The sequence below is a fragment of the Aquila chrysaetos genome, chromosome 2, assembly GCF_900496995.4.
Source record: "Aquila chrysaetos chrysaetos chromosome 2, bAquChr1.4, whole genome shotgun sequence".
NCBI lineage: Eukaryota > Metazoa > Chordata > Aves > Accipitriformes > Accipitridae > Aquila > Aquila chrysaetos.
In genome coordinates, this window is record NC_044005.1 from 81,116,580 (window position 1) to 81,131,123 (window position 14,544).

At 39.3% G+C, this 14,544-nt stretch overlaps 1 protein-coding gene across 2 annotated transcripts in view; it reads left to right on the plus strand.

Annotated features, from left to right (window-relative positions):
- EYS (eyes shut homolog) overlaps positions 1-14,544 on the plus strand; it is a 1,018,924-nt gene that overhangs the window by 645,884 nt on the left and 358,496 nt on the right. The gene's annotated exons all lie outside the window — the stretch shown is intronic.

The window sequence follows — 14,544 nt, forward strand, 5'->3', positions numbered from 1 at the left end:
ACTAACAGGAGTGCAACATTTTATTTTGAAAATTGTACCTTCACTGTGTCCTGTTCATTTTACTAAACCTAGTATTATACAGATAGAATGTGTATAAGGCATCCTCTTTACAGTTAGTTTCAGAATTTTTTGCTTATATAATCTTTCAAAGTAATTACCTGTATAAGAAATAAGCCAGAAGACCTATTTTTTAATTTGGGTAAATGAGTTTTACTGAATGTTTGGTTTCTGTACAGACTAGTCTTTTGGGGATATACCTAAGCTTTTGTTGCATTCTCAATAGGTAATATTCCTTCTTGATGTCAGTAATGACACTGAGTGAAATGCAGTTAGTAAATGCAATTACATCTGTGTGTCTTCCAAAATACCATGTCAACTAGTTTGCTGATGTTCTCAATGGATAACATTTGTAATTCATTCATTCTATATTGATTCACAGTAGCAGTTTGATTTAGAAAATTTAATACTTCTGTTCTGAGCAGTGCCACTTTGTCTGATGTTGGCCCTCATACAGAATATGAATAGTGGGAGGTTTGCATTTACTCAACTCTTGAGGTCACTAACGCCGCTTGTACACATTTATTAAGAATATGATTTGCAGAGTTGTACTTGTCTGCTATATAATACTTTGGTAAGACTGAATGAGGTTTTGATGGCCATGTAATTTCCTGCAGACTCAGTCCAGAGCCAAAGTTATTAAATTTTTTCTTTTCTTTTATGCGTTTTTTTTTTGTTTTGGTTTGGTTTGGGTTTTTTTGGTTGTTGTTTGGGTTTTTTTCCCTACATTTTTGTCCTTAAAGGTCTGAAAAAGGTAGGTATTTTCAACTGTGAGATACTTCTGACCACTAATTTGTCTAAACTGAGCTGTGGACTAGGAGGACTAATTGCCACTGGAGAGTTTTCAACAGTATTCAGGATAGCAACCTCAACAGATGTTCTCTCTTCACACTTTCTCAGTTCTGCTGTTCAGGTCTCAGTAAAAATAAAAGTCTAATATCACACTTGTACCATATGCAGCTACTGATACATCCATAGATTTAAGGTTGGTACCTCTTCCCCAGCATAATGATGATACAATCTTGTTTATCACTAGTTCCTTAATGACACTTACTGTTTTCCCTACACAAGTTTCATCATTAGAGCAGCACCAGACTGTTGCTTTATCTGCCACAGACATGAGTTCAGTAATTAGTAACATACCAGGGGCTGAAATAGAACTAGATGGCGAGTCATTACTCTCCCATAGATTACAGTTTACAACTGATTCTACAAGTGCAGCTTCAGTTCTCCCTAGGTTGCCTTGAAAGGGTCCCGAAGAATTGTCAGGTGTCCTTTCAGCATCAGAAAAGCAGTGGAGATTACGGAGTCCTTCAATAATTTCTCATTCCCCTACTAAGATATATATTTAAAAGCAGATATCTTTCCTTAATTTGTTAGTTAGTCATGAAACTCAAATGCAGACATCTCTTCCTAGTGAATATCTGGCTATTACCACTTCATCCATCAGCCAGAGACTCACAAACATCAAATCACAGTCTGCTGATTCTTTAAGTGAGTTAAGCCAAATATGTGCAACATGTTCTATGGCTGGAATAAAACTGATGAATTCTCAGACCAAGTTCTGCATAGCAAACAGTCCCCATTTTATGAGATGTTTTGGATGAACTCAGTGATATTAACCAGCTGGTACACACTAATGGAAGCTACTGCTATTACTTTTGGGTATTTATTTTCTTCATCTAGCAAAATAACATCATCAGTGGAGTTCACAGAACTGTCATCTTTGCATCCCATTACAGGAAATACACACACATCTCTGACTGATAGAATTGTCTGTTCTGCCTTTTCCTTGACAAGAATCAGATACTCATTTTCCATACTTTGATTCATATTGTCTGACTGTTCTTCCTTCAAAGACCATCTCTTTATAATCATAATTTTCATCACTTACATCCTTTAAAGAGACAAATACAGACTTGACAAAATGATTAACTACTATTAAGCAGCTAACAACAGAGGAAATTCAACAATTACTGGAGACAAAACTGCATGATCCAATTATGGAGATCTGTCATTCATTAAGTCAGGGTACTTTCTTAAACGTTCAGCTGAGTAGTGTATCTTAAGAGCTACTTTTAACCCACATAGTGAATAGTAGTTCTGAGTTCAAAACACATGTACTAACAGATGCAGGTGAGACTCAAAATATTATCAAAAATAATCCGGTCAAGTGTTCTTGCTGTGTATCTTCTTCCTACAAAAACTTCAGGTATAGACTTACAGGTATAGACAGATACCCTGAAAAGTTGTCATTATTCGAATCTTCTAGTGACGAGTTATCTTACTTGGTTTTATCTGCACAAGCCTCGTCTGTGCAAACAGAAATTTGTAAAATGTTAGTGACGAAGCATTTATCTTTACATACCTGCTATCCTACTTTAAGTTCTGCCTTGCAAGAACATTAGCAATATTGTACTGAACCATATGAGATGAGCAGACACTGCTGCTGTGCATAAGGAACTCCTCATGAATCTAAACACTGTCTTACCTGGACTTCACAGTATATCTGCAGTGGATTCAGTTTCTGGCCTTTATCAGCTGATGTTATCTTTTGAGTTTCTCATTTCTGTTCAGACAACTTTTTTGAGGTGGTGGGGTGTTTTTACACAAAGATAAAAGTGTCTGTCAAGGTTGCCAGGTGCTTGAAAGGGATTTATTGTAATCAGGCAGCAGCCTGTTCAGTGGATACGGCACCTGCTGCTGTACCTGCCACAGATGGTTATTCTTCAGGTTCTGCCACACAGGCTGCTAGATCAATATAGAAGCAGGCTGGAGGCTGCTATAATGCTGGCAGGCAATGAGCAGCTGAACATATTCACTTCTCTACAGTAAAGTTTTCAGGATTTCGGGTGTAGCTTTCATCATACTTACATACAAATTCAGGAGGTGTCTCTGTGGTTACAGTATATGAGTATTAACATTTTTTAATGTAAAATAGGTACAGAGAAAAATGTATTTTTATCTCTTGAGAGAATAATTTTTATATATAATATAATTAACTTGCTGCTTTTCATTCCAAAATGAGACAGATGACGGCTACATTTTTTTAAAACACTACTTTTGTAAGAACATTACAACTCTCTCAGAAATAAAGTCAGGGAATTAAAAGAACACACAAAAACCTATGAATTCTAGAATTAAATATTAGGGATTATTGATTGGTTTAGACTACATTTTTATACTGTACTTTTATAAAAATACTTTCTAGAGAACAAATACCCATCCAGCCAAGGAGAGATTTTTTACTTTTATTGCTTTTCATTCCTTGCTTGGAGGTTTGTCTAGGAAAAAATGGTTTTATTTCATTGATCTAAATCACATTAAAAAATCAAAAAGGATTCTAGACATGAAAGTTATGCACAAAGGTGCTAAGAGACAAGTAAAACATTTTTTTTTGTATGGAATAACAGTTGTTTTCCTGTGAATACTTGTCCATGTAGATTTCATTCTCCATCTGCATACATAAGTACACAGTACACAGATCAAATTCTTTCTGCCAGAAGTGCCTCCTGGTACTGTGCCTGCATTCATGAGGTCAAGTTGTCTGAGCATACCACGCTGGATTCCCAACTGATCAAGATATGAATCAAAATGGAAATAAATCTCAGGCTCCACATCTAGTGGATAACTACTGGCTTAAGAAAGTTCCCTCGGAACCAGCAAAGTAAAACATATTTTAGGTTTTAACAAAATCTGGTTGGTTTTTTTCCTTACTCTTTGATACCCTCAGCGTGAAGTAAATTTGCATGGATTATGCCATACACTTTCCAAGTGTTTCTTTCAATGCCTGTGACTTTTTTGGCACTAAGTGAACTCTTTGGGGTCCGTAGTAGTGTAGTTGACCACCGTCTGTTTCCTCTCTGAAAGTGGGAGGCCCAAATATACCAAAAAGAATAGAGTTGAAACATACTTTCCTTTCACCTTTCCTGTAAAAGAATCATGGAGATTTATCTCCTAGTCCTTCCTCTTAAAGAGACTCCCTTAGAAAGCAGAAAAGGGCTTTAGAGCTCACTCCTTGAGTGGAACATTGCTTTGGAGTTAAAGGAAATGGGTATTGTGGCCATGATTCCAGTATCCATATGTTCAAAATGCATGAACACACGTAAGTTACAAGGTACACAGAAAGAGAACTAAAAGGCAATATCTTTCAGTATCTTATTTTCCATGGCTAGATTTTTTTTTGTAGTGGGAAGAATAGATGAGGAGGGACGGTGTGTCCCTGAAAGTAATGTTTGCCTTTGTGTTGATGCATAAGCAAATCTATGCTTTGTTTAATGGAAGAAGTAGGACTATTATAAAGCCAAATGAGAAATGCTCTTGGATGAGTAAGATCCTTAATACACTGGCATATCCATAGTAGAAGAAATGGGTGAAGATGTTAAACCTGCTGTACACTTCTGTGCTTACTAGACTTTGTGTATTTATTCATAACCCATATTACTAATGCTTGGGAAAAAAGACCGATGATTCACCATCGATAACTTGCACTCTGGGGAAGATGGGTACTACATACTTTTCGTACATTTTAGTATTGTTATTCTCATCTGACAATGAGTTCATACATTACAGCAAGTTCTAAGAGACTTTAAAGTAGCAGGGGCCTCTGAAAAAGGGCTGTGAGAGATGGGATCTGTTTGGCAGAAAAGTATATTCTTTGGTTCGGTCTCCAGGTATGCATTTCAACTAGCATACCATTGCTTGTGGCAAATAATGTTTTGTAAATAGATTTGTTCTGAGAGAAATACATGTTTGTAGAGTAGCTTTTATGGGACCAGAGGGAACGATCTAAGTTCTTCATCACAGAAATATCTGTTAGCAGTCTGCAAAGTTCTGCATGCATGCTTAATATCCCTATCCGTAACAGGGCCATGCTCATGTTGATGTGAATATTCTCCTGATCTCAATTATAATAGCAGAAGAGCTTCCATCTGCGTGTTGAAAGCTCTTCAACATGAAGACAGTAAAAGAAACTTTCTTTAGAGGTAGTTTCCACAGGTATCCAAAGATCTTTGAAGACATGTAATGATTTCTTCACTTGGTGCCTCTGGTCTGAATTATGGAGCTCAAACATTTTCTACTACCAGCTTGAAAAATAAGCCCATTTTTAAAAAGGCAGGGCTGTTTGGGGAAATTTGGTCTGCACATTTACAGACCACTTCTGTAGTAATGCCTTCCATACAGGCTATCCAGCAGCAAAAGTAAGACTAGGGAGAATGCAGGCCATCTGCGGAATGAGGCAGGGAACTTAGTGCCAAAGGACACAGGCAAGGCCAAGATACTCGGTGCCTTCTTTGGCTCATTCTTTACAGGTGGGACTGGCCTTTGGGAATCCCTGAGATGAGTGAGAAATTCTGGAGCAAGGAAGACTCGCCCTTGAAGAGGATGAGGTGAGGGAACATTTAATAAAAATGGGTATACACAGGTCCATTGGACCTGATGCAGTGATGCTCCCACAAGTGCTGAGGAAGCTGGCTGAAGTCATTGTGAGGCAACTCCTGATAATCTTTGAAAGGTCATGGTGATCAGGAGAGGTTTCTGGTGACTGGAAGAAAGCGTATGTCACTCCTGTCTCCAGGAGGGGCCAGAAGGAAGATCCAGGGAACTACAGGCCAGCCAGCCTCACCTCAATTCCCGGGAAGCTGATGGAGCAACAGCACAGGAGGAAGGAACAAGAGGGTGATTAGGGGTAGTTGGCATGGAGCTAGGAAGGGGAAATAGAGCTTTACCAGCCTGACAGCCCTCTGTGAAGAGGCGGCTGGCTTGGTGGATGAGGGGAGAGCAGTGGATGTTGTCTGTCTTGACTTCAGTGAGGCTTTCAACACTTTCTGCCACAATGTCCTCACAGACAAGCTGACAACGTATGGACTAGATGAGTGGACAGTGAGACGGGCTGAAAACTGGCCGAACCGCCAGGCTCAAAGGGCTGTCTATGTTCAGCCAAACAGCATCCTGGGCTACATTAGGGCGAGTTTTGAGACCAGGTCAAGGGAGCCGATTCTTCCCCTTTGTAAAGCACTGGTGAGACCTTATCTGGAGTCCTGTGTCCATTTCTGGCCCTGGTACAGGAGAGACATGGACTTACTCGAGTGAGTCCAGGAAAAGGTCATGAAGATGATGAAGGGATTGTAGCATCTCACATATGAAGAGAGTCTGAGGGAGTTGGGATTTCTTAGCCTTAAGAACAGAAGGCTCAGGAGGTGATCTTACCTTATCAGAGGGACCTTATAAATACAGAGCCAGAGACTTCCCAGTGGTGCCCACTGACAGGACAAGCGGCAATTGATGCAAATTGGAATGCAGGAAATGCTTAATTTTTTTTTCTTTCTTTTTTTCTTCTTACACCGTTAGGGCAGTCAAGCATTGGAACAGGTTGCCCGGAGAGATTGTGGAGTTTCCATCCTTGGAGGTATTCAGAACTGTACTGGACAATGTCCTGAGCAACCTGTTGTAGCTGCCCCTGCTGTGAGCAGGTGGGGTTAGATTAGATGAACTCCAGAGATCCCTTCCAACCTCAGTTATTCTGTGATTCTGTGATACTCTGTAATTGTCAGGAGAGAATTGCCTTACAGACATTGTTTAAAAAGACTCCTAGTATTTACTTCTATGCAAGCATCCAGTTAGTCACCAAGGGTGGGATTCATCTTACCTGTAGCTATCCATTAGTTAATCCGTGTAAGCTGTATGACTCTGTAGTAAATGAAGAGAAGTGGTACCACCTGCTTTAGACATCTATTCTGGGATAGGATGTAAAACCTTCTCCTTTAATCCATGTATAGTATTCTGCTTCTTTGTGCTTTTGTTTTTGGCAAAGGAATTGAATATTGGGCCAACTTTTCTGTTCATGTTATGTGTGTGGGTGGTGGAGCTCACAAAGACATCTGGGAGACCTAAACCAGTAGAACCAGATATCAATGTTAAAAACACATCTCAGAGAAATAGAGCTACTACACAGCTGCCAACTGACTTTAATTCTATTATTTATGGAGAATAACACACATTAAAAAAATACTTTACTGAAGTGGATTTTCATCCCTCTATTGCACCATCTACTCCCACTGCTTAACCTGTTTGTGTTCAATATATATCATTATTTCCTTTAAGGCTGACTAACATATGACGTGGGATCTGAAAATATGATTAATAATAGTCACATTGGCACGTACTGCAAAGCTCCTCATATGCAGTATTATTTTAAAATCTTGCTCTGCCAAATTTCAAATTTTGATTTCTCACTTGCTCACATTCAGTTGTTATTAATTAAAGACTCCTAGGAGAAAGGAAAATTCAGAGCATTCATTCTTTTTTACACACTACTTTCCATAATAATGTAATGCTTCTCCATCTTTCTCCTCAACCAAGTTCTATTCAATTATATGAAACAGTGTATGCTGCAGTTTCTGAAAAATGTTGAAATTAAACGATACCTTTGCCTTCTAATTCTGTTTTATTATATTGATTAGTGTCTGTTACATTCGCTAGATCTACCATCACTATCATGATTCCTTTAAACTTTGTCTTTTATCAGTTCTGCCAGACATATCATTATTATTCAGCCCATTTTAGTTTCCCTGTTCTCAATAGCTGTTATCATATGCTGATTTTAAACGCGTCTTGTTATATCTGCTATATCAAGGAAGGAAATACTTCTAACATAGTTAAGATGGTAGCTATGTAGGTTAGCGTGGAATTTCATGCAAAGTGAACGCATTGAACCCTGATCCAGTATTTGCACTACTTCTGTTAACTGCTAGAAGCTTGAAATTGGTAACTTTCCAGACCTCTTTCACATGCAGTCATTCTCCCCAGTGATCCAATAAGGAACACATTGAAGTGTTAATGCAAGCCTGGCCTGCTTCTGCTTTTACTTAGGTGCAACCTGCTGCCCTGCAAGCAAAAGCGTTTTGATAGCCTGTAACTTTGAGCCACGTTTTTTGCTCCAGTTGCTTCATACTCAGACTTCTAGGCAAGCAAGACATATAGGCAAATCTGTGGGAGTTCTATGTACATGAGTGTCATAACAAGAAAAAGGTAAACAAATGAAAATTAGCCTTTCTTTAAAACATTATACATGATTTGCTATTTTCTAGGTTTGTGTATCGGAATGAAACTGAGTACATGGGAAATGGTTAGCGACCTGCTGCACCACTTACTTAGACACCCGCAGGTCTATGGGGCCGGATGGGATCCACCCGAGGGCACTGAGGGAGCTGGCAGAAGTGCTCACCAAGACACTTTCCATCATTTATCAGCAGTCCCGGCTGACCGGGGAGGTCCCGGTTGACTGGAGGTTAGCAAATGTGACGCCCATCTACAAGAAGGGCTGGAAGGAGGATCTGGGGAACTACAGGGCTGTCAGCCTGACCTCGGTGCCGGGGAAGGTTGTGGAGCGGATCATCTTGAGTGCCATCGCATGGCACGTACAGGACAACCAGGGGATCCGTGTGGGTTTATGAAAGGCAGGTCCCGCTTGACTAACCTGATCTCCTTCTGTGACAAGGTGACCCGCTTAGCAGATGAGGGAAAGGCTGTGGATGTGGTTTACCTGGGCTTTAGTAAAGCCTTTGACACCGTTTCCCACAGCATTCCCCTGGAGAATCTGGCTGCTCACGGCTTGGGCGGGCGTACTCTTCGCTGGGTAAAAAACTGGCTGGATGGCCGAGCCCAAAGAGTGGTGGTGAATGGAGTTAAATCCAGTTGGTGGCCGGTCACAAGTGGTGTTCCCCAGGGCTCAGCACTGGGGCCAGCTCTGTTTAATATCTTTATCCATGATCTGGAGGAGGGGATCAAGTGCACCCTCAGTAAGTTCGCAGACGACACCAAGTTGGGCAGGAGTGTTGATCTGCTGGAGGGTAGGACAGGCTGGATGGATGGGCTGAGGCCAACTGTACGAGGTTCAACAAGGCCGAGCACCAGGTCCTGCACTTGGGTCACAACAACCCCGTGCAGCGCTACAGGCTTGGGGAAGAGCGGCTGGAAAGCTGCCCGGCGGAAAAGGACCTGGGGTGTTGGTCAACAGCCGGCTCAATATGAGCCAGCGGTGTGCCCAGGTGGCCAAGAAGGCCAACGGCGTCCTGGCCTGTATCAGAAACAGCGTGGCCAGCAGGAGCAGGGCAGGGATCGTCCCCCTGTACTGGGCACTGGTGAGGCCGCACCTCGAGTGCCGTGTTCAGTTTTGGGCCCCTCGCGACAGGAAAGACACGGAGGTGCTGGAGCGTGTCCAGAGAAGGGCAACGAAGCTGGTGAGGGGCCTGGAGCACAAGTCTTGTGAGGAGCGGCTGAGGGAACTGGGGTGGTTTAGTCTGGAGAAGAGGAGGCTGAGGGGAGACCTCATCGCTCTCTACAACTGCCTGAAAGGGGGTTGTAGTGAGGTGGGTGCTGGTCTCTTCTGCCAGGTGGCTGGAGATAGGATGAGAGGAAATGGCCTCAAGTTGCACCAGGGGAGGTTTAGGTTGGATATTAGGAAAAATTTCTTCACCGAAAGGACTGTCAGGCATTGGAACAGGCTGCCCAGGGAAGTGGTTGAGTCACCGTCCCTGGGAGTATTCAGAAGACATGTAGATGTGGCACTTAGGGCCATGGTTTAGTGGTGGACTTGGCTGTATTCAGTTAACAGTTGGACTTGATGATCCTAAAGGTCTTTTCCAACCTAAATGATTCTGTGAGTCTATGAATATATTGACATGTAAAAATCTATATATGTAAATTATATATTTTGTGTATACACATAGCCTATTGTCTATGAAGTTTGTTAAATACACTCACAAACACACTGAGAAATGTCCATAAACATACATATTGTGTACTCCTGATACAGACAGATATGTTGCATACTACCAATAGAACAGTTCTTAGTTCAGTTACATTGAAAAATATTTTTTTCATTTTGAAAATATTGACTTTTAACTTCATCAAATATTTAGTTCTCAGGTCAATAATCCTTTGTATTAATCTCACTAAAATGCTGTGCCCGTGTAGTAAACAATATTTCTTTTCTGTTTAAACATTGTGTAGGTATATAAAAATATCTATCAATATTTGTTAATGTCATACTTTCAAATCTGTCATCTAGTGTGTCATTACAATGCAGAATGATTAGAAAATTTGAGAAGATCAGTATGTGGCTAACTTTCAATCTGTTTTTTATATGAATCTCTTTTGATGTAAGTAAAATGGCAATACTGGAGGAAAAGTGATATCTCAGGTGTACTCTTATTACAGTGAAAGCCGGAAAAGAAATTTCAGAAGGAATAAAAGGAATAAATTTTACTCATCTGCAAAAAATGTCACAATCTAATATGTGAAAAGTCCACAATATTATAGCATCCATGGCTCATTTATAAGAAAATGGGATTGACGAAGTGTGAAATAGTGGTTTATATGTCATAATATACAAAAAGTTCAAAGAAGTAAATGAATGACGAATTACAGACTGTAAGGTTTAAGTTCACCCTAATGTAGGTATGTAGCATCCAGTAAGCCTCTTAGTATTGTAACATACATAATAGTAACAACATTTACAGTGCATCTGAAGAGCGTAGAAGTGGTGTTGATAAGGTGATGGGACATTTCAGCCTTCATAGAAAGTGAGGTTAAAGAAAGTCTACTACTTTAATAATTTAATGTTCCTGACTAAGTAGAAATCCTTCTTATTTTCATTTATTTTATTATGCACTCTTAGTTAAATGAAACCAAGATCAATTAAGCCGGTCTGTTAAATTAGGTCACCTCATTTTCATTTCAGAAATATTTTACCTTGATTTTTTTTCACTTTGTATTTTCTATGTTACCAGCAGAAGTAAAAAACATAAAAATGTAAAACTCCAAAACTGTAACAGAATCATAATGACTTCAGGTAATATTTTTGCTAGGCATTTGAAAAACTACCATGAGAAACTAATTCATAGTATTCTGTAATACGTGACTGTAGAGTATACTGACTAGCTTCTTTCCATAAAAATTAACAGGCAGACTTTTCAAGGAGATTGCATACAAGGATATATCTATAGTGGAAACCTTTTTACTGATGATTGTGATTCACAGCAATAAGAAATACTTTGTACAAATGAGAAAATAAACTCTTTAGTGATAACTGTGTATCTCCCAAACATGTAATTAGGTGTAGTTTTTAAAAATAATGTTGGTAATTTAGATAGGATATTGTTGTCCCAGCAAAAAAGGTGACAGTTACAGCACCAGATTCTTACCTGTGATGGGTTAAATTTTTCTTTTGAGTTGACAACTATATTCTGCCTTCTAACCATCAAAAGTGTTCCAGTAGTATTTAAACATTTTCTAGAATATTCCCAGGACTATGTTAGTTTACAGCAGAAATTATCTTGATGTTAGGAATAAAACTCTTGGCATGCATGCCAATGATAGCAGATTTTTAGTGTCAGGTATATAGAAGCCATCTTGAGAACAGTATCTATGACAGTCAGTAGCTCCTGTCATTCGGAGTTTGAGAGCCAGTGGGATCTATGAGCAGCATCTACTCCTGGGACTGATAGATCACCAATAGCATCTTCTGTCTTTGAAAGACAGTACTCTAAGGAATTTTCCACAGGCATAGTTAACTTCCATATGATGAAAAAGAAAAAAAGGAAAAAAGAAAAAAGAAAGAGTAAGTGGAATGGAGCAAGTATTTCTGGGTTAGGGAAGCTATTGTTTTCCCAGTAACTCAAAAGATCTTGCTACTTTTGTTAACTAATTTCAGCATTCTGTCATTCTGTGTTAAGGTTGTGTATATGTTGGTTTAATTTGTGGATTTTTTGGACCAACCGAACTACACAGGATTCATGCTAACATTCATCAGCATAGCCAAGAGGTACTGTTTTCATATCTTAAAATGTCATTTGTGCTCTAGGTTCTGAGGAGCCTAAAAAGATTAGATTGAATTTTCTCTGAAGAACAGCAAATGAAAGATAGGAGGACTTCCACGCAGCTGGTATTTTGCATTTGCAGTTAATGCAATTACTGAATTTACTTACGCTTTGCTCTTAAACCCATATGTTGAATATATTCAAAATAAATCATAATGATTAACTTCCATAGTTTAAAATAACAAAGGTTTTTAGAGTCATGAGAACCCCCTACTAAGACTTTCTCTTGTTATTTGTTTGAAAAACCTATTGTTTGGTATAATATGAGGTGCATCCCAAATGCACAGATGGCTCTTCAAAGATCATGTTACATGCCTTGGAGTTAAGTAATCCTTAGGGATGATTTAGCAGCATTCGGGAAGTGTAAACACTACCACTTCAACTGTTCCTTCAGCTTAGTGGAGGAAGTAAAGAGGCTCTTGTATGATTCCCTCGAGTGAGTAACTGCTCACCAGCAGTGATAAGTTCTGATAATAGTCAATGGGACCTGGACCAAAGAGAGGAGTACCGTAGGAGGGATGCACTATTGGATTCTAGTGCAAAGTTTCTGGTCCTGTAGTTGATAAACATTGCTCAAACAAAGGCATCTGCATTTAAATTCTATTGCATAATGAATACAAAGTATGACAGCTACCACCCATCTGTGACTGGAGGAAAAAAAGCATTAAGGGTGGATGATACACGAATTTCCTTGCAAATAATAACCACAATATTTCCAAGTAACTTTGAGCAAACTTGACCTGTTATTTAAGTTTAAATAATGTGAATTCTCAGACTTCATCCTGCTAAGAAAAGATAATCAATATTTAAGAGAAAAAAATTCTTTCTTGATTTGGTGCATCTCAGAAACTCTTTTTCTTTGTTTGTGATATCTGCTTGCATGGATATTACAGTAAGATAGAGGAACTGTTGGCTAAGCATTATCTATAAGTCTCAGTTTCATTCTCAAATCAGTCATATCTGTACAGATGTAAGAGGGTAGTGTGCTTTTGAAAGTAAAAGAAGAAAAAATCTTCTAAAACACTGTGATACATGTTTGCAAGTGAAGGAGGTTGTAGGATGGGGAGGGTGAAAAGGAAAGAAATATGAGAGGTAGAAGGATGGGGGACATTGTATGGTCAGGACAGGATAAGCAAAAGTGGGTACACAGTGAGATAACAGGGGATAAGAATCAAGCAGGAAACTTGATCAAGAATGTGAGAGCATCTGGGATGACATGTTTAGCAACAAGACTTGAAATGGTACAACAGGTTATCGATCCTGTAAGAAAACTAGAATACCTGTACTCTTCCCAGATTCCTTTCAGTTTCTGCCAATGTATTAATCCTAAAAATCTCCATATTTACCCTGGTGGAAACAAAAGGCAATACCTTCTCAGCAGTAAAGCAGCAGTCCTCCTCCTATGTGTCATGTAGGCTCATTATTTTACCCTTTCAATACCTCTAATTTTAGCAGGCTTGTGGAGTTGAGAGCAAGAGTGGATTATGCACCTCAGACCTTTGACCAGGGGGGTTGTCTTGTTTCAGGTATTCAGTAAATCTTTGTGTGCAGTTATGGGAAACATAAAATGACTTCATAAGCCTATCCTATTTTTTCCCTTGATGTCACATGGGTCACTTTGTCATAAAGACTGAACTGATTACTCAATACTCTTGAGATAATTATGCCTGATTAACAGTAAGCTGCCCTGTGGCTTGACTTGGCCTGGCCAGCAATTTGTTATACATAGCTATTCCTTTTTTCTTCTTGAAAAGAAAGATGCAACACATTTTTCCCTATTAGTAAGTACACAGTGTGGAGCTGGAGAAAATTCTGTCAAGTCTTTGTTGCCTCAGCTCTGCTTCAGAAGTTAGTGGTACCTTAAATACCTTTATATACCTCCTTCCTAGCACTGCTGGTGTGTGTATAACTAAACAGTTGATGATGAATGCCTGTTACTACAAGAGGACAAATAGCTGAAGAAGTGTTGGAGCTATGCCTTTTCTGCATACCTGAATAGGTCAAGAATATACTAGAGGAAAAGTGTTTTATACTTCTTATTGGCTGGAAATAGCTGCTCCCCAACTAAAGGTTTTAATCTACAGCTTTTGGGAACTACTTTCTATATTGTGGGGGAAAAAAAGTGGTTTAGCCTCTCTTGGCATAATTTATTGTAGAGGCTCTTCTTTTCTTCCAAGCTGGGCAGGTGCAAGGCTGTTAATCCTTACTTATATCATGATTTGCATTGTAGCAAACTGTCATATATTCCAAATACCAAAGACACTCTGCATTGTAAAGTATCAAAAGCATTTAATCATATGGCAATTCAGGCATTGTGTGTAGCACAAGCAGTTTTTGTACTAGTAACTCTAAAAAAAATAATTTGAGGATAACTGTGTTTAGAACTATTCAGTGTTCAGAATTCATTTAGTATCACAATAAATGAGTCAGGAGAGTTTGGAGGGGATAAAACACACTGAAGATACAAGCTTTAGAAACATGAGTTAAAAGTCTATCCTGTCTTTCATGACAGAAGCAGGAATGAAAGAATCAGAATATTTTTCCTTACACAAAACAGCAGTTCTCTTCCAACTTAGTGCTTCTACCATGGGTAGCAGTGTGTCTT